This window comes from Pleurodeles waltl, chromosome 4_2 (genome assembly GCF_031143425.1).
Source record: "Pleurodeles waltl isolate 20211129_DDA chromosome 4_2, aPleWal1.hap1.20221129, whole genome shotgun sequence".
NCBI lineage: Eukaryota > Metazoa > Chordata > Amphibia > Caudata > Salamandridae > Pleurodeles > Pleurodeles waltl.
The window spans coordinates 598,479,034-598,499,483 of NC_090443.1; positions in this window are offsets into that span (position 1 = coordinate 598,479,034).

Genomic DNA, 20,450 nt, shown 5'->3' on the forward strand with positions numbered 1-20,450 from the left:
TTCCATCCATGACACTCCATACAATCATGTGTCAACCACAATGCTCACAGTGTACTCACCTGTTTGTCTGGAGGACCATCCAGTTGTGTGAACTGAGGGACGACCCAATCCACTAGTTTCTCCAACTCCTTCGAAGTGAAGGCAGGGGCCCTTTCCCCAGACACTGTAGCCATTGTCGCTTCCAGACACAGGTCACAACAGCACTTGCAGTGTAGGTCCTCTCCTGTTGAAGATCAGGTATCAAGTGAGGGAACAAATAGAAAATGGCAGTCACGTCCACGGCGGTGCGTACCGCCACCGCCGCCGCCGGCGTACATTGTCATTGGCTCCTGGAACCTATAGGGCCCAATGTTAACCAATGCTGAATTGCGCTGCGGTCTTCAACCGCCTACCGCGACGGTGTACAATGCCAGCCCAGTTACCTCATTTCCCTTTGTCCCACCTTACAGGTCAGGCAGCTGCCATTTCATTTGGCCACATGGCAGGCCAAATAACTGCTTCACACCTATTTAGGCCAGGAATACGGACAGACAAAGACACATAGAGAAAATTTAACCTTTTTGCAAAACAGCCTTGTGATACCTAAGTGTTGTATGACACTCTGCTCACCGTTCTCCTCCATAGGGCACGTCCGCTGGGGCAGGTGATGAGATGGCAGCATCCTCCGGTGTACAGACCCCTGGTGGACCTGTCGACAATGGAAGACAAACACATAATTATCACTTACAGACTTGATTGTGCAACAATCCAGGAACTGTGTGCCCAGTTGGAGCCTGACCTGATGTCAGCTATCCGCCATCCCACAGGAATACCCCCTCTAGTGCAGGTCCTGTCTGTACTCCATTTTATGGCCAGTGGGTCTTTTCAAACAACAGTAGCCATGACATCAGGGATGTCTCAGCCAATGTTCTCTAACGTGTTGTCCAGAGTGTTGTCTGCCCTGCTGAAACACATGCACAGCTACATCGTTTTCCCTCAAGTGGAGGATTTGCCCACAGTGAAAAGTGACTTCTGTGCCCTGGGACATATCCCCAACATCATTGGTGCCATTTATGGTACACATGTGGCATTTGTTCCCCCCGCAGGATTGAACAGGTGTACAGAAACTGGAAGAGCTACCATTCAATGTGCAGATGGTGTGTTTGGCAGACCAGTACATCTCCCATGTGAATGTCAATTATCCTGGCTCAGTGCATGACGCTTACATTTTGAGGAATAGCAGCATCCCTTATGTGATGGGGCAACTCCAGAGGCACCGTGTGTGGCTAATAGGTAAGCCTAAAGTCCCCACACAGTTTCATTTACTGTCTGGGTATGGGACATTCCCTAATGTTTGGAGGATGTCTAACAGTTGTCCCTCGATATTTGCAGGTGACTCTGGTTACCCCATCTGTCATAGCTACTGACACCAGTGAGGAATCCCAGGACAAGGGCAGAGGAACGCTACAATGAGGCACATAGCGAACTAGGAGGATAATCAAGCGCACCTTCGGCCTCCTGAAGGCCCGGTTCCGGTGCCTCAATCTGACAAGTGGCTCCCTATACTACTCATCGAAGAAGGTGTGCCAGATCATCGTGGCCTGCTGTATGTTGCACAACCTGGCTTTGCGACGGCAGGTGCCTCTTATCTGCAGGAGGATGGGCCTGATGCTGGTCTTGTGGCAGCTGTGAAGCCTGTGGATAGTGAAGATGAGGAGGCAGAAGAAGAAGATGTAGACAACCGAAACAACATCATCTTGCAATAATCCCGTGAGACACAGGTAAGAAGATGGAACTGCTTCCTACAACTCATACTATTGTGGGACATAGCATATGTCTGCCCTTTTCACTCTGTGTATGGACCCTGACTTGTCACTTTGGCTTTCCATTTCACAGATCTGGGTCCCAATTTGTGCCCTCTGCTATGTTTACTCCTGGCCTACAGCTGTGTAACATTGGTATGTGAACAAGTACATTGACATTGCTATATTCCAGAGATTTTGCAATTACACATTTGTGAAAGCACAGACTGACTCCAGATTTATTGGTGATTCAAGGGTGTTTATTTCTGTGCAAATAAGTGGAGGGGGTGTGAAATGGGCTGGGGCGATGGTGGAGGAATGTCCATGGTAGAGTCCAGTCTCTTGGTCTCACAAGTGCATTGTCCAATGGGACATAGGAAGGGGAGCAATGGCAGTTTAAGGTGGACAGGGTGACAAAGTGGGAAAGAAGGGTGACATTCAGGAGGGTCTTATTTCCTGACAGGGGTCTTGGCAATGTTCTCTGTCTTCTTCCTGGATCTCAGGGACCGTTTGCGGGGTGGTTCTCCTTCTGCAGGGGGTGGGGTGCTAGTGGCCTGTTGGTCCTGTGGCGGTGCCTCCTGTCCACTTACGCCGGCGGAGGTGGAGGGCTGTTCATCGTCCAGGCTAGTGTCAGGGGCCCGTTGGTGTGCCACTGTGTCCCTCCTGGTGTTGACAAGGTCTGCTAGCACCCCTGCAATGGTGACCAGGGTGTTGTTAATGGAATTCAAGTCCTCCCTGATCCCAAGGTAGTGTTCCTCCTGCAGCCACTGGGTCTCCTGAAACTTGGCCAGTACCGTGCCCATGGTCTCCTGGGAATGGTGGTAAGCTCCCATGATGTTAGAGAGTGCCTCGTGGAGTGTCGGTTCCCTGGGCCTGTCCTCCCCCGTCGCACAGCGGTCCTCCCAGCTTCCCTGTTATCCTGTGCCTCTGTCCCCTGAACCGTGTGCCCACTGCCACTGACCCCAGGTCTCTGATTTTCTTGAGTTGGTGGGTTTGCCTGGGTTCCCTGTAGTGGTGGACACAATGCTGATTGACGTGTCCTGGGGACAGAGGGGTGGGCCCGCTGGGTGGGTGCTGTGCTGGTGTTTCCTGGGGGGAAGGTTCAGTGGTGGTTTGGGACTGTGTCATGGGAATCGACTGTCCCGAGGTCCCTGATGGGCCTGGCTGGTCATCTTGATCCAGGCGTGCAGAGCTGCTGTCATCATTTTGGGCCTCTTCTGTGGGGGGACTGGATATGTCTTGCACCTCCTGTCCGGTGACGTTGGGTATGGGTCCTGTAAATGTATAGTTTTAGTATCTGTGTGTGCCATCTTGTGCATTGGGTGAGGTACCCTCTAGTCCTGTGCTTGCATCATTGTGTTAGCCCTTTTGTGATAGTTGGTTTGGGGTCTGTGTGGGAATGTGCACTGGACATGCTTTGGTGATGGTGGTCCACGCATAGGTGTTGCATGCAGGGCCTTGGTATTGAGATGTGTGGGTTGTGATAGTGGGACATATGTGAAATGATGGAGTGATGGGAGTGAGGGTAAGGGTGGGGGTATGTGATGGCATGCAGGCGGGGTGTGGGGGATATTGTAATAAAGATATGACTTACCAGAGTCCAGTCCTCCTGCTACTCCTGCCAGGCCCTCAGGATGCAGTATTGCCAAGACTTGCTCCTCCCATGTTGTTAGTTGTGGGGGAGGAGGTGGGGGTCCACCGCCAGTCCTCTGTACAGCAATCTGGTGTGAACGCACCTTCCCCCATAGGTCGTTCTTCCTCTTCCTGATGTCATCCCGTGTTCTTGGATGCTGTCCCACTGCTTTGACCCTGTCAACGATTCTCTGCCATAGCTCCATCTTCCTCACAATGGAGGTGTGCTGCACCTGTGATCCGAATAGCTGTGGCTCTACACTGATGATTTCCTACACCATGACCCTGAGCTCCTCCTCAGGAAACCTGGGATGTCTTTGAGGTGCCATGATGTGGTGTGGGTGATGTGTGAGGTGCTGCCTGTTGTGATGTGTGGGGGGATGTGTTGATGTGTGTTGTTTGAGGTGCGTGGATGTTGTATAAGTGATGGTGTTGTGTGTCTGTGGATGCTGGTGTTGTGTTTGATAATCTCTCTCTCTGGCCTTCTTCAAAATTTATGGTTGTAAGGGTTTGTGGGTAATGTGGGTGTGTGTTTTATAGTGTTATGAATGTGTGGGTGTGGTGTGTGTATGTGTATCAGGTGTGTGTATTTTGAATTGTTCAATGTGGTTGTGTTTTGTAAGTGTGTGTGTATTTTGATAGTGGCGGTGTGTACGGTCAATGGATTACCGTGGTTGAAAGATCGCCGTGTTGATTTGTGGGTCGTGATAGTGTAGGCGTATTCTTGTTGGCATGACAGTGTTGGTTTTGCTATCGCCAGTTTATCACTGACCTTTGGTGTGGCGGACTTGTGTGGGTGTCTGTATTGTGGCGGATTCCGAGCTGTGGGTCGTAATACCTGTAGCGGAATTCTGCCGCCGCAACGGTATGTTGGTGGTCTTCAGCACAGTAGAAATCAGGATTTACCGTCAGGGTTGTAATGAGGGCCTAAGTCTCCCACACTGTGGGCGATTCTGCTGCTCAAAATCCAATAGTCTCATTAGAATAATGAGAGCCTACTCGACATGGCGCCGCCAACGTTTGGTCAGGCTCTAATTTTCGGGTCCTCCGGAGTATCTCTTTCTCAATATATATAATAACACCTCAATACCATATACGGAGACGTCCGTGGTACTGAGGATTTCCACCCCCAGCTACCTAGGCTATCCTATCTAAAGCTGCAGGTTGTTCAAGCTTGATCTTTAAAAGGGAAACCCTATTTGGTGTGCCTTCTCTGAACTTACAGTTGGTTTATAATAGCAAATCCACAACAGGTACAGATAGCGGTTAACATAAGACAACCTCTAACTACACATCTATTAGCGAATGGCTTAACGCCCCAGGGGGGTCCAGTCACATTTGTGGTGGATGCCCATGCAGTTTATAGAACAGAACTTTTTTATTCTTGGGTCGCTTTTCCAGCAGTTGAGGGGAACACAAATACATTTCATTATTATACACTTGCAAATGCGCCTGGACAACACAGAGCATACGCATACTTAGAAATACCTTTATCTTATCAAGAACATAACAATTGGCTTGATGGCGCCCTACCCCACACAAGTTTACCAGTAAGTTTAGGTCCTCTAAGTAACGATGGTCCTACCTGGCCTTTATTGGCCACCTATACACCACATCCTGCAATTGCAAATTTAGTGGTAGCTGAGGTACGTCGCTTATATATAGAATTAACAGTGATTAGTACAATTTGTAATGCAAACATTAAATACAAACCCAGCCCGTGCTGCTCCATCGCATCCACATGCAGTAACACCAGGTATAAACCCTGCAACTGTACATTCGATTATGGGTAAAGTACCCGCTAAACGGGAGGAAACTCTGTTTTGGTTAGCACAAAAAATGTATGCGCTGGATGCAGTATTTTCCCATACGGGACCTCAGGATAAACATAGGATATTAACGATGTGCTTGCCTTTTGGGATGGTCCCTACAGTGGATAACTGTAATACTTGGGGCACGGTATTTGCTGCGCTCTATCCAACTGCGCACCGTACACCGACACTTGCCAATGTACCGGAGGTGTTGAAACAAATTCAAGATGAGTATGGCGCTGCCCCAGCCCTGGATTTGGGGATGCAATTGATGGGCAATTTTGCCACAGTTTCCTCAATCATTTTAAGTAACCTTAAAGGGGAAGCAGTCACACTTGCAGTGCTCATGCGGCTCCGTGACGATCCGCAAAAAGATCAGGAACGCAAGCTGCCTAAAATAATAGCAGAGACTTGTTCTAGCATAGATCGAGACAGTTTAGGGGCCAGACCATCTAAACCACAATTTCAGGGCAAATCAACTAAAGATTTTCCCTAGCAGGCTCCTGAGTGTAATAAGAAACACTGGGAGAAAAAACAACAAACTCCTAAAAAAGAGAGGGGAGAATCTCAGCATATGGAGACCCCTCAGAACAGATATAATCTCAGAAATGGAGACAATATAAAAACGCCTGATAGATATCAATATACTGATACACGCCAATCTCGTTCCTTTCAGGACTCATCGGAAAAACAAAATGAGAGAGGTGGGCGATCAGAGCGAAGGACAGAGTATGTGAAACCGAGACAGGAATCACAACGCTCTTCTGAGGTTTCTGTTAAAATGGAAGAGAAACCCACCCAACAAAAACCACAATTCAAAAAGAAAAAAGTGGCAGCAGTCACAGTTCGACATGCCACTCAGGAAGTGGGTCCTCTTGAAGAACAAGAAGTGGGCCCTAGCACTGCTAGACAGCGGGGCAGAGGTCACAATAGTTTGACGGAATCTTCTAGAGCATCTGGAGGTGAAAGCAACTGATGACTTTATTCAAGTAGGAACTGCGGACATGCGTGTCTCCACGCCTGATAGGGTGTATAAAGTAACGCTACAGTTAGAAGGAGACATTGAGCGCATAATAGACGCAATCTTTTGGGATCGCGTAGTAAACATATACGAAGTTATGTTGGCCGAACAAGATTGGCCACCTGATTTTGTCCGTACCTGCCCATATGGGAAAGATGTGATTAAGCCTTCCTTCTCACCCCTTGTTCCAGAGGAACACACTTAATCCTATGCCAGTGATTGGGCTTTGGCACAGGCTCCTGAATTATACAGAAATCACGTAGGATGGGGTAGAGAATCCCCCTACCATGTAATTCCAATCAAAAATGAACCTCAACCTCAACCGCAGTATCCAATAAAACATGAAGCAAAAGCACCTGTGAGAGAAATACTCACACAATTAGAGTACCAGGGTGTAATTAAACCCTCTGTCTCCCAAATGAATAATCCATTATTCCCAGTAGCCAAGCCAGACCATTCATATAGAATAGTCTTAGACTACAGACACTTAAACAGTCATATACGCACTTATTCTATACAGAACTCACATAGCACCACACTAATGAACAATACAGTGCTTAAAAAATACAAAACAACACTGGACATTTCCAATGGTTTTTTCTGCCAGAATATAGCGCCTGAGAGTGCAGTCATTTTATTAAACTCATTATTGAAACATATACTGCTTCTGTTTGCCATTTATATATGAGACTGAATTGTAAGTGAGAGTACCGGATGTGACCTGAGTGACCACGACTTCCCTGAGAAGCCAAATATGTCATGCGCTCGGCTGCCCAGTCATCCCTATCCTTGGGTAGAGATGAAGCACTGCTAGTTAGCCAGAGCAAAACCTGGATTGTAGCGACAGGTGCCACCAGCAGAGGGTTAGACTAAGGCCCTCATTCTGACCTTGGCGGTCGGCGGAGAGGCGGCGGTCGGACTGCGAACAGACCGGCGGTCAAAAAAATGGCATTATGACCGCAGCGGTCACCGCCGCGATCGACCACCACTTCCCCACTCTGACAGCCACGGCGGTCATGACCGACGGGCTGGAGTCTGCGCACTCCGGTCCGGCGGTCGACCCAAGACCACCAACGGTATCATGACCCTGCTTACCACCGCGGTTTCTGGCGGTCGGGAACCGCCATGCGAACCATGGCGGTAGGCACTATCGGGGCCAGGGAATTCCTTCCCTGGCACTGATAGGGGTCTCCCCCACCCCCCACTGCCCCCCGAGTCCTCCCCCCACACCCTCCACCCCCCTGCCACCCCCCAGAGGTGGTACGAACCCCCTCCCCACCCCCACCCCGACATGCACATACACGCACCCCGACATGCACACACCCCCAACATGCACATATACACACCCCCTACACACACAAATACACAACGGGGACACATACCTGCACACATACATGCCGACATGCGCACCCGCCGAACTACACACATTGCCCATAGGCACAGCAGCACTCCCCGCCCGCATGCACGCACTCACACACCCCCTCTACACACTCACACGCACACCCCCATGCACGCACACATCACACAACACCCCCCCACCCCCTCCCCTCACGGACGATCAACTTACCTTGTGCGTTGGTCCTCCGGGAGGCCACAGGAGCCATGGGGAGGTGACCGCCAACAGAGGACCGCCAACAGAAGACCGCCACACAGAAATGTGGGTCGTAATTCTGTGGGCGGTGTTCTGCTGGCGTGGCGGTGGAGGTTGACCAATCTCCACTTTCCCGCCGACCGCCAGTGTGGCTGCTGGCGGTTTTCCGGCGGTACGCTCCCAGCGGTCGAAATGCGCACAGCGGCATACCGCCGCGGTCGGCGGTCTTCACCGCGGCGGTAACTCGGCGGTCTTGCGAAAAGACCGCCAAGGTCAGAATGACCCCCTAAGTCTCCCACACAGCAGGCGATTCTGCCACTAAAAATCCAGTAGTCTCATTAGAATAATGAGAGCCTACACAACATCCTAAGGTCCAGCTGTCCACATTTGGCAGAGATAAGAGCTTGCCTTCACGGTTTGCGACAATACCCCTGTGCACCATGTCATCTCTAGGTCCTGGGCCCTCTGTGCACTTTTTGCAAAGATCCTTTGTGCACAGCATGGCCCAGGTCCCCTCGCTGAGTTGTTCTCCAGCAGCGTGGGACCCTCTTTTGTTGTGCTACACCAACCGCAATTTGTACCTTCTTTGTCTCCATGTCCTGGGACTCCCGTGGGTGCTGCCTGGTCATCTGTGGGTTCCCTCCAGTGTTGGGAGCCTCCTCTACCTCCTCAGTCTGAGTTGATGCCCCCAGGTCCCTCCTAGGTCCAGGCAGCAACATTTTGATGCAAACCGTGACATTGCTTGAACCAAGGCTTGTTGGATGAATCCAGCGCTGCAACTTGCCTGCATCCAACATCTCGACATGGGACATCTCCTATACTATGCAGGAACCCGCAACCATCTTCTTTGTGTTGCGCGGCGTGCCAAGGTTTCGGCTCGTGACACAGCACGCAGCAGCAGGACACGCCGCGCCCCGAGCCTTGCATATGTTTGTCGAGGCCCCAAATTGGCCATGGGACCTTGTTTTCTCTTCAGTGTGGCGCTTCCCCAGTAGATCCTGCTCCCCCCACTCACCTCTTTCTTTGTCCTTTTCTTTCCTGTTGCCCTTGTTTAAAGCTCCTTATATATTTACTATCTTTCCCATGTTTCTTTTTTTTTTCCCAGCATGCTTCCTTTTTCCCTGCATGCACTGGTTCCCTATTCACTATGGTATTTTTTCTATAGCATTCAAACACTGGATCCAAATTCAAGATGGCACCTTTTTACTTCCTGTCGGTTACTTCCTGTTCCTGGGGTATATCAGGTGTGTGATTCTTGTTCTCTTTGCGCTGCAACACTTCCTGTTTGGTGGTGATCTTCGCTCCTGTTTCTCTGCATCTGCATTTGAAACTCTGATTTTGTTCCAGCTTTTTCCTGGTCATTTTTCCTTTTGTTTTGATTTTTTTTTACTCTTGTTTGTTTCAGGAGTTCCCTCTTGTTGAGGTTTTTTCCCCTTTTGTTTTTTTTTTCCCTCGCGGACTCCTTCAGAAGGGCACAGACTGCCTTTGGCGTTCCCTCCGTCAGCAGCACAGTGGCTACCAGAAAGGGTCGCCCCTATTTGGGCCAAGGCAGAACTTACAAGAACAAGAAGCCTGCCACACTTCCTGTGGGTCACAGACACAGATTACGAGTAGGTCGTGACACTTTGGTGCTCTTCTGCAGACTTCTATAACAGGAGAATCCTCATTTGCACCATCTTCTAGGTTAGCAGGGGCTCCTGTCCTTCCTGGAAACTTTTGCGACTTCTGGACTTGGTCTCTTCTCTTAACAGGTCCTCAGGTCTATGAATACACCATTTGTTGCTTGCAGTCTTGCTTGGTTCTTGCAATAACTCTTATCATGACTTGTAGTGTGTCCTTAGGACATTTGCAGTACTTTACTCCTACTTTCCTGGGCTCTGGGGTGGGGTATTTTACTCACCTTTGTGGTTTTCTTACACTCCCAGCACCCCTCTACACACTACACTTGCCTAGGGGGAATTTGTGATTTGCATTCCACTTTCTTAGTATATGGTTTGTGTTGCCCCTAGTCCTATTGCATCCTATTGCATTCTATTGTATTTTCTACTGTTTGCACTATTCTGTGACTATTTACTTACCTGATTTTGGTGTCTAGTGTATATATTGTGTATAATACTTACCTCCAGAAGAGGAGTATTGCCTCTAAGGTATTTTGGCCTTGTGTCACTAAAATAAAGTACCTTTATTTTTGGTATCACTGAGTATTGTCTTTTATTGTGAATAAGTACTGTGTTACCATAGTGGTATTGCAGGAGCTTTGCATGTCTCCTAGTTCAGCCTAAGCTGCTTTGCTACAGCTACCTCTAGAAAGCCTAAGCTGCTAGAACACTTACTACATTTCACTAATAAGGGACAACTGGACCTGGAATAAGGTGTAAGTACTTAGGGTACCCACTACAAACCAGGCCAGGCTCCTACAGACACGCTCTGCTGCTGTGTTTGGGTTTGCAAATGGGGTCATCACCTATGGCTGTATGCCATAAACCTGATCCACTGATAAAATATAAAATATGTAAGTTGTTGTTAAAGCTTGCACCAGGTTTGTTATGTAGCATGGCATTTGTTAGTTGGAGTTGGTTGTGACTCAGACTTGTTTGTGGTGTGGTTTGAGTTCCTGGCCTTCTGCTAAGTTTTACTAGCACTGTGTTGTTGGACATGACAATCTTCGGTATTGGCTCAAGGACCTGGGGCATATAATTTGGATTCCTAACTTATGCTCAGTATGTATGTACCATGTTTTGTGTAGTGTAGCATTGTAGAAGTGTGCTATCACTAGAGGGGACATGACACATTCTCGCAACACAGTGGGGTCAGATGTGCTGACAACATGGTAGCCCTACAAAGCCTGGACATCAGAGCCATTTTGACATGTGTCATTACAGATGAAGTCTATCACTTAGGCCCATTTTAATGAGTAAGTGACAGAGCACAAAACAGCTCAAACATTTGCCGCGCTGTGCTGCATAATTTTCACTATGCAGGAATGCATCATGTGTATTATGTTACAAGGCAACCCTTTGTTGTCCCCTGTGCCGGCCCATAATATTCAGCTGTGCACCAACACTGCCAACCTTGCACCAGGGTGCTTGCCTAGCTGCCCTGTGGAGGTGGATATATCTGTGCAGGAAGGAGCATCTTCCTAGACATATACTGTTTTCATGGGCAATTGGCTCTTTCTGAGTGTGCAGATGTATGCAACATGCATAGATGGCACATTCAAATGCGGTCAAATCACAGTCTATTTCCTTTTTGCAACATGCAAACGCCACCCCTGGGGTGGTATTTGATGTTGACACTGCCTCAGGTTTTAGGTGACACCTACATCTGAGTCAGCATCATCATTCTATGTATCTTGTGGTGACACACCTACAGCAACACACATTTCACGCCCCTTCCGCACTAAGTGCTACATGAGAGGGGTCCCAATTTACAATGTGGCTTCAAGTCACAAAGGAATGGTCAACCGCCAAATTCTACATACAGTGCAGGCTATGACAATGGCACTGGGGGCTGTTACATATGCCCCTTAGTGATCTTGAGTGGCAGATGATGTTTGTGCCAGCCATCAGCTGTCCAATAGTGTGTATCCCATTGTTTCAGGAAGATCAACATTAGTACCAGTGTCTCTCCTATATTCCAATACATGAATCAGCATTTGTACTGTCAACACATGCACAGTGCAGGCTATGGGATGGGGCTCAGCTACTTAGCATATGTGTCCTTTAGCACAGTGCATGTAAGGTCATTGGTGTCCTAAAAACTCCTACAGGGTCACACTATGGCATCCATGATCTGCACTGTCGAAAGTGACTCTGCCCCATGGTAGGCCATTTATTGTTTACGGTACAGACATGATGGTGTTGTGGGTCAGTAAATGGTGCATGTGAGGTGGCACTACAGTAGGTGTGGTGCCCCTTTTCACAAATCTGTCACATGGTATGTGATAGCCGTTCATTTTGTATTCCTATGTGTGTGGCCTAATGCGTCAGGCAGATGTATATGCACACTACAGGTAAGTCAGGTATGTGTTGATGAGATGTAGTTGGTATTGGCACGAGTTGTCTGGCATTCGATGTTTCTTCTGGCAGAGACTTGCACGGCATAGTTTAAGGGGTCTGTGCCTATGTGTGGCTTTTGTTACATGAGCATGGTGTATGCCATTGACATTGCTCTAATATTCTTTGTTTGGTGTAATGTGTGTGTGAAGTGTACATAGTATCCAACCTGTGGGCACTTGTAATGGTTTGTGGACATCTTCTGTTAGCAAAGGGTACATATCTCCACCTGTCCCTCAAGTGGTGTAACTGTCAAGTTGTGGGTGTGTTATGTACATGTTGGTGTATGTGTTTGTGCTGTGCACTGATTGTGCTGTACTGCACCATGGTGCATATGTGTTGTTACCTGCACATCTATGTTACCCTGGCCATGTGGTTTTGAAGTGGTGTATGTCTTGTGTGTGATACAGGGTTGGTGTATTGTGTGTATATTACTAGGGTTGTTGACTTACCCACAAGTAGGCTATTACCATATTGGGCATCCTGGAAGTGTTCGTTGATCCTGCTGTGCCTGAATATGTAGGCGTCATGGACACTACCAGGATACTAGGCTAAAATGTTTGTAAATAGTCCACGGTGGTCCACAATGGCCTGGACATTTATGGAATGCATATGTTAACGGTTCCTGTAGAAATGTTCTGTTGCATCAAGTGGGACAAGTCAGACATGGGTGAAGTCCATTGCACCCAGCATATGCGGAAAGCCAACAAATTGGTAAAAGCACTGTTTTGTTTCCTGTTGCATTTGCTGGGTGTTGGGGAAGCAGATGTGGTGGGGTGTCAGAGATGAGATATGATTGCGTCTAATACCTTTGGCAGGAAGACTGAGAAAGATAGCTGTGACACACCAGCATCCAGTGCACCCATTATCTGGAATGAGCCACTTGCCAGCATATGCAGGACAGCCAGAAGCTCTGTGACAGGTGGTATATTATGTGGTGTCTTTAGACTGGCTGTGATCTGTGGCTCAGTATGGTGCAGCAAGCGTAGTATGGCTTGCCGGTTGAGTTGGTATGCCCTAATGAGGTCTTGTTCCCTGAGGCCAAGGAGGCATGCCTGTTCCGAAATATCCTCTCCTGCCTTCTGCGTTGCCTTCGTCTCCCAAGCTAGAGCAGTAACACTTCTAACTTGTCCTGTGTGTTGCCAATGCTGCTTCTGTGTGTTTTCCTTAAGTAGTGGTGTGTGGGCAAGATTTTAATGCCTGGTCTGACCTAGGTGTTAAAATTTGACGCAAATTGGGGTTAACGTCATTTTTTGGGTCTGCCATTTTTGCATGGGTGGATAAATATGGCACTGGGGCTTATAGTCATTTTTTGGATGGGAACGCCTACCTTGCATCTCATTGACACAAGGTGGTTTCGCACATCCAAAAAATTACACTAAGGCCCTCCTTCCAACCCTGGCGGTCGGTGTTAAAGCGGCGGCCAACCCGCCAACAGGCTGGCGGTCCAAAAAATGGAATTCCGACCCTGGCGGGAACCGCCAACACAGCCCGCCACTTTAACACTCAGACCGCCACGGCGGGACAAGCAAACAGCGCGGCGGTCACCGCCAACAGACAGGCGGGAGACAATGTACCGCCCACACTATCACGACCCACCAATCCGCCACCTTTTCCGGGGCGGTTGCCCCGCCGATAAAAGCACGGCGGAAACAAACTTTTCTAACGGAAAACGCTCACCTCTACACACTCCACGAGGAATCTGGACAGCATGGAACCGGAACTACACATCCTCCCAGCCATTGTCTTCCTGCTCCTCTACCAGGAGCACGAACGCCGGCGCAGACGACAACGGTGAGTACTGCACCTACGACACAGGGGAGGGGGGAGGCAAAAAATTACGGGGACACACATACGCCACACACCCATCCCCACCCTCACCCACTACAACACACACATCAATGCAGAGCAACAAGTCAGAGTGACACCCCCCTAACCCCCCGGAAGAATGCAAAGACAAAATAAAATGATCATTAAAAATGAAGTATATTATAGCATAATTGAAGTTAAGTGAAATATGAAATATATAAATAAAATATATTACATCATGAACAATATATACATAGGTCAAAAGTCCGGCCCATATTGGCTATCATCCATTGTTCGTGGGCCAATGGGCCTAAACACATGGGCAAAGCCCACACACGAGACCCAATTCCATTGGAGAGAACACTGCTGGGGCATCAGATAGTAAAACTACAGGCACCTCAGGGGGAAGGGAAGGGGGGGCACCTCAGCCAGTTGAGTCCACGACGCCAGATCCACGAGGGGCCTCCATGCCCACTGTACCATCCTGGGGAGTGCAAAGCCACAGTCTCACAAGTCTCTACAGTGGGTGGGTTGCCCACTGTACCATCCTGGGGAGTGCAAAGCCACAGTCTCTCAAGTCTCTACAGTGGGTGGCTTGCCCACTGATCCATCCTGGGGAGTGCAAAGCCACAGTCCACCAAGTGGATTACAGACTCCACTGGTTCTGGAGGAGGCATGGTGCCCAAAGTGCTTCGTGAAGCCCTGGCCGACACAGATCCGGCCCTGCCAATGGGCCAGCGGTGCTTGAGATGAAGGGCCCAGCGGAGCGGTGCTTGAGATGAAGGGCCCAGCGGAGCGGTGCTTGACAGGAAGGGCCCAGCGGAGCAGTTCAGAGACGGCGGTGCCCAGCGGAGCGGTGCTTGACAGGAAGGGCCCAGCGGAGCGGTGCTTGAGATGAAGGGCCCAGCGGAGCGGTGCTTGACAGGAAGGGCCCAGCGGAGCGGTGCTTGACAGGAAGGGCCGAGCGGAGCAGTTCAGAGACGGCGGTGCCCAGCGGAGCGGTGCTTGACAGGAAGGGCCCAGCGGAGCGGTGCTTGAGATGAAGGGCCCAGCGGAGCGGTGCTTGACAGGAAGGGCCCAGCGGAGCGGTGCTTGACAGGAAGGGCCCAGCGGAGCGGTGCTTGACAGGAAGGGTCCAGCGGAGCGGTGCTTGAGATGAAGGGCCCAGCGGAGCGGTGCTTGACAGGAAGGGCCCAGTTCGGCGGTGCTTGTCACGGCGGAGCCCTGTTCAGAGGTGCTTGTCACGGCGGGGCCCATTTCGGCGGTGCTTGTCACGGCGGGGCCCAGTTCAGCGGTCCTTGTCACGGCGGGCCCTGTTCAGCGGTGCTTGTCACGGCGGGGCCCTGTTCAGCGGTGCTTGTCACGGCGGGGCCCTGTTCAGCGGTGCTGGTCACGGCGGGGCCCTGTTCAGCGGTGCTTGTCATGGCAGGGCCCTGTTCAGCGGTGCTTGACATGTGTTCCCAGGGAACCAGATTGGGCCAATATTTTCCGCTCTGTCGCCATCCGACCTTTCGCTTGCGTGGCCCTCCTGTGCTGGAGTCCTGGGCCCGTGGGTGTCCTCCTTCACACCCGAAATGGGGCTGGTGGGGCCCTCCTGGGCAGCTCGCCTGCTGCCGGACTTGTCCGCCCTGCTGCCCTTGCCCTCCTTCGCCGATTCTCTTGGGCCCTTGCCTCCCTTTGTGGATGTGCCAGGTGACGGTGCCAGGGTAGTGCCTTTGGGGGCTGCCGTCTCTGGCCTCTCGCGCCGGCCCTTCCCTTTTTTAGTTTTTTTCCCAGGGGGTGGGCTGGCTGTCCCCTTGCTGCTGGCCGATGTTGCTGCCCTAGAAGCTGGTGGACTCCAATAGCCCTGGACTATGGTCCTTGTAGGTGCAGGGCTTGTGGTGGCTGAGGTGCTGTTTGGACTCTTACGAGATGGAGGGGGTGGGTCAGGTGATGCAAAGAGGTTAATTTTGGAGAGGAAAAACTTTTTAGGAGCAGTGGGAAGGGTAGGTGCAGTGGGTATGGGAGTGGAGGAAGAGGATGTGGTTGTAGGAGAGTCAAGTGTGGTGTCTTTGGGTGCAGGTGCTTGTGACGGAGGCTGTCGTGAGGTGGATGGCTGTTGGGTGGGTGGCTGCCTGCGTTTGTGTGGTTTGGAAGAGGGGGTGACAGACACACTGGGACGTGTAAATGGCAGTGGGGGTGGTGACTGCACGTGTGTGGAGTGTTCTGGTGGGTGTGCTGGAGATGGACGTACTGGCTGATGGTGGTGTGCATGCAGGTGTGAGTGGAGACGTCACAGGGAGGGAGGAGGGAGGAGGGAGACGAGGAGGAGGGGGACACACAGGAGGCAGTGGCTGTATGCATGTCTGCATGTGGATGTTGCATGTGTGAATGCTTGTGTGATCTGTGGTGCTTATGTCTGGATGAGCTGCCCTTGGGTGTTGATGTGTGTGCAGGCTGGTCTGTAGGTGTGGCTGGGATAGGCAGAGGAACAGGGGAGTGGGACTGGGATGAGGAAATTGGAGGGGGGAGGCAGGAGACAGGGACAATGGCTGCCGTCAGTGCTGAGGCCAGAGCATTGAACGATCGCTGATGGGCAGCCTGACCCGAATGAATGCCCTCCAGGTATGCATTGCTCCGGTGCACCTCCCTTTCTACACCCTGGATGGCATTCAAAAGGGTAGACTGCCCAACAATGAGCGTCTGGAGGAGGTCAATGATCTCCTCACTGAGGGCAGCAGGGGTAACTGGGGCAGGGCCTGAGGTGCCTGGGGCGAAGGAGATGCCCGCCTTCCTGGCCGAGCGGGCATGGGGCGAACGCTGAGGGGCTGCTTGGAGGGCGGAGCTGGTGCGCTGGGTGGCGGCTGTACCTGTTGTAGCGGTGGGCACGGATGTTGCCGCCACCACAAGGGAGCTCCCTTCCGAGGACGTGTCTGTGTCGCTGATGTCTCCAGGGGTCCCCGTTGTGGAGCTCCCTCGCCCTCCGTCTCACTGGTGAACTCGGAGTCGGTTGCATGACCCTCCTGGGCCATGTGAGATGCAGCTCCCTCGTGCTCCGATGCCACTTCTCCTCCGCCTGATGATGCTAATGCACACATGAACAGGAAGACCAAAAAAAAGGGGGGGGGGAGAAAAAATGACATGTTGAGTGCATGCATTGGCGACACCGTTGGCGGAGAGGACAGACACATAAGCCCCCTGCACTACGCCGCGCACTCGGTGTACACTACTCAATTATTGTGACTTGGCCTATAAGCCTATGGACGACAACTGCACACATAGGTGACCCAGGGCCATGGATAGCTGTACTTAGCACCCTACAGAGGTGGGGGGCGGGGGCACAGGGCCATGCCTTACGGAGGGGCCTAGCCTACAGAAATCGCCCTGGCCTAGAGATACCCACAGCCCTTCTCCCCCACCCAGACACCTCCACTGTGCGCTAATATAGCAGAATGTGCTGGTACTCACCCCCTTGTGTCTGCTGTGATGTCCTCACGCGCCCATCCAAATCGGGGTAGGCCACCGCCAGGATCCGGGACATCAGGGGGGTCAATTGCCGTGTGGCACCCCTCCTAGGTTGGGAGGCCATCCCCAGCAGAGTCTCCGCGGTCTTTCTGCTCCCGCGGCGGATGTCCTCCCACCTCTTTCGGCAGTGGGTGCCCCGTCTGTTGTGGACCCCCAGGGTCCGGACGTCCTTGGCGATGGCACGCCAAATGTCGATCTTCTGATGGGCGCTGACCTATGTGACATGGACAGGGTGGGAAAATAAATATCATCATTTTCTGCATGGTCGATGTGAGTGGCCCCCCCTCCCCAACCTTGCCATATGGCACATGCTCTCATCTGTCGTGCGATGCATGCCTCATTCGCTCCCCTCCCCACCATCTTTCATCCAACCCACTCAACACAGGCATTGCCCACAAAGCATGGTCCCAGTGTACTTACCTGTTGGTCTGGAGGACCGTAGAGTAGCGCATACTGGGGGAGGACCCCATCAACAAGTTTCTCCAATTCCTCAAATGTGAAGGCAGGGGCCCTTTCCCCAGTCGCAGCAGCCATTGTCTCTTCCAGACCGAGGTCAAAGCAGCACTTGCAGTATAGGTCCTCTCCTGTGGATGATCAGGTCTCGAGTGATTAAGCAGATAGAAAATGGCGGTCACGCCCGCGGCGGTGCGTACCGCGGCGGTGCGTACCGCGACCGCCGGCGCACATCGTCATTGGCTCCTGAGACCCATAGGGTTCAATGTTAATCAATGCTGCTTTGCGCCGCGGTCTTCGACCGCCTACCGCCACGGTGTGCCACGCCAGCGCATTGACCTCACATCCCATTGTCACACTTCACAGGTCAGGCAGCGGCCATTTCAAGGGCCCACATGGCTTAATTTCTACTGCGTCACACAGGCCTAGGCGTTGCATTGCCACTCATACAAGCCATTCAATGCATAGCGAATCAAGTTCTGTGCAAGCTGTGGTTACGTACCTGTGGGTTGCTTGACTCTGTGCTCCATGTTGTCGTTCCTAGGCACCGTCCGCTGGGACTTGCGAGGAGATGGAGGAATGTTCCAGTGTACAGACCGCTGGTGGACCTGTCGACAATGGAAGAAAGACATGTCATACTGATATACAGACTTGACCGAGCCACTATACAGGAACTGTGTGCCCAGCTGGAGCCAGACCTGATGTCCCCCATTCGCCAACCCACAGGGATTCCCCCTCTGGTGCAGGTTCTGTCAGTACTCCATTTTTTGCCAAGTGGATCATTCCAAACAACAGTGGCCATATCATCAGGGATGTCTCAGCCTATGTTTTCTAAGGTTTTGTCCAGAGTGTTGTCTGCCCTGATGAAATACATGCGGAGCTACATTGTTTTCCCTGAGGTGGGCGATTTGGCTACAGTGAAGGGTGATTTCTATGCCCTTGGCCATATCCCCAACATCATTGGTGCCATTGATGGGACCCATGTGGCTTTGGTTCCCCCCAGTGAAAGTGAGCAGGTGTACAGGAACAGAAAAAGTTATCATTCGATGAATGTCCAGGTGGTCTGTTTGGCTGACCAGTACATCTCCAATGTAAATGCCAAGTTCCCTGGGTCAGTGCATGACGCGTACATCATGCGAAATAGCAGCATCCCTTATGTGATGGAACAGCTACTGAGACACCGTGTGTGGCTAATTGGTGACTCTGGTTACCCCAACCTGTTGTGGCTACTGACCCCAGTGAGGAATCCCAGGACAAGGGCAGAGGAACGGTACAATGAGGTCCATGGGCGTACTAGGAGGGTGATCGAGCGGACCTTCGGCCTCCTGAAGGCCAGGTTTAGGTGCCTGCATATGACAGGTGGATCCCTAATGTACTCACCAAAGAAGGTGTGCCATATCATCGTGGCCTGCTGTATGCTTCACAACCTGGCTTAGCGACGCCAGGTGCCTTTCCTGCAGGATGATGGTCCAGATGGTGGTGTTGTAGCAGCTGTGGAGCCTGTGGAGAGTGAAGAGAAGGAAGACGACGGGGACGACACAGACAACAGGGACACTGTGATACAACAGTATTTTCAGTAGCACACAGGTACGAATCAACCCCGCCATTTTACATTTACTTGAAGTCTCCTGCCTCTCTACTGTATGTGTTTCCCCCCAGTTCCTGTTAACTGAGTTGTGACTTTCCCTTCCGTTTTCAGAGCTGTGGGCCCCACTGCGTGACCTCTGCTTTGTTTGCCCATGGACTACAGCTGTGTGCAGTGGTATGTTATCATCACAATGTAACTGAACATTTTGGCACCGTTATGTCTAATACATTTGTTCAAAATACAAGCAGACTCCAGATTTTTTAAGTGCTATAAGTGATTTTATTAAAGTGCTAAATTTAGGGACATGGTTGTAAAACGGTGATGGGTGATGGTGGAGTAATGTCCATGGCAGAGTCCAGTTTTCAGTCTCACAGGTGCATTGTCCATATGCCTGTGGAAGGATGGAGCAGGGGCAGTTTAAGTTTGGACAGGGTGACAATGTGGGACAGTGGGATGACATCAGGGGGTATTGTTTGCTGGCGGGGGTCTTGGCATCCTACTCTGTCTTCTTCTGAAATCTCAGGTACCGCTTGCGGGGTGGTTCTTCTTCTGGTGGCCTGTCGTTGTGTGAGGGCCTCCTGTCCACTAGCGCCGGCGGAGGTGGTAGCCTGGTCTGGGTCCATGCTAGTGACAGGGGCCCTTTGTGGTGCCACATGGTCCCACAATGTGGTGACTATCTGGTTAAGGGCCACGACGATGGTCCCCATTGCGGAACTAATGTTTCTCAGTTCCTCTCTGAACCCCATGTACTGTTCCTCCTGCAGTACCTGGATCTCCTGGAACCTGGCCAGTACCATAGCCATCGTCTCCTGGGAACGGTGGTATGCTCCCATGATGGAGGAGAGGGCCTCTTGGAGAGTCGGTTCCCTGGGCCTGTCCCCCCCGTCGCACAGCAGCCCTCCCAGTTCCCCTGTTTCCCTGGGCCTCTGTCCCCTGGACCGTGTGCCCACTACCACTGCCCCCAGGTCCCTGTTGTTGTTGGGGTTGTGGGTCAACCTGGGTGCCCTGTAGTGGTGGACACACCGCTGATTGACGTGTCCTGGAGACAGAGGCATGGGCCCGCTGGGTGGGAGCTGTGCTGGTGTTCCCAGAGGGGGTTAGGTCTGCTGTAGCCTGTGGCTGTCTGTGGGGAACCGACTGTCCCGAGGTCCCCGATGGGCCGGGCTAGTCATCTGGGTCCAGGGAGACAGAGCTGCTGTCATCAC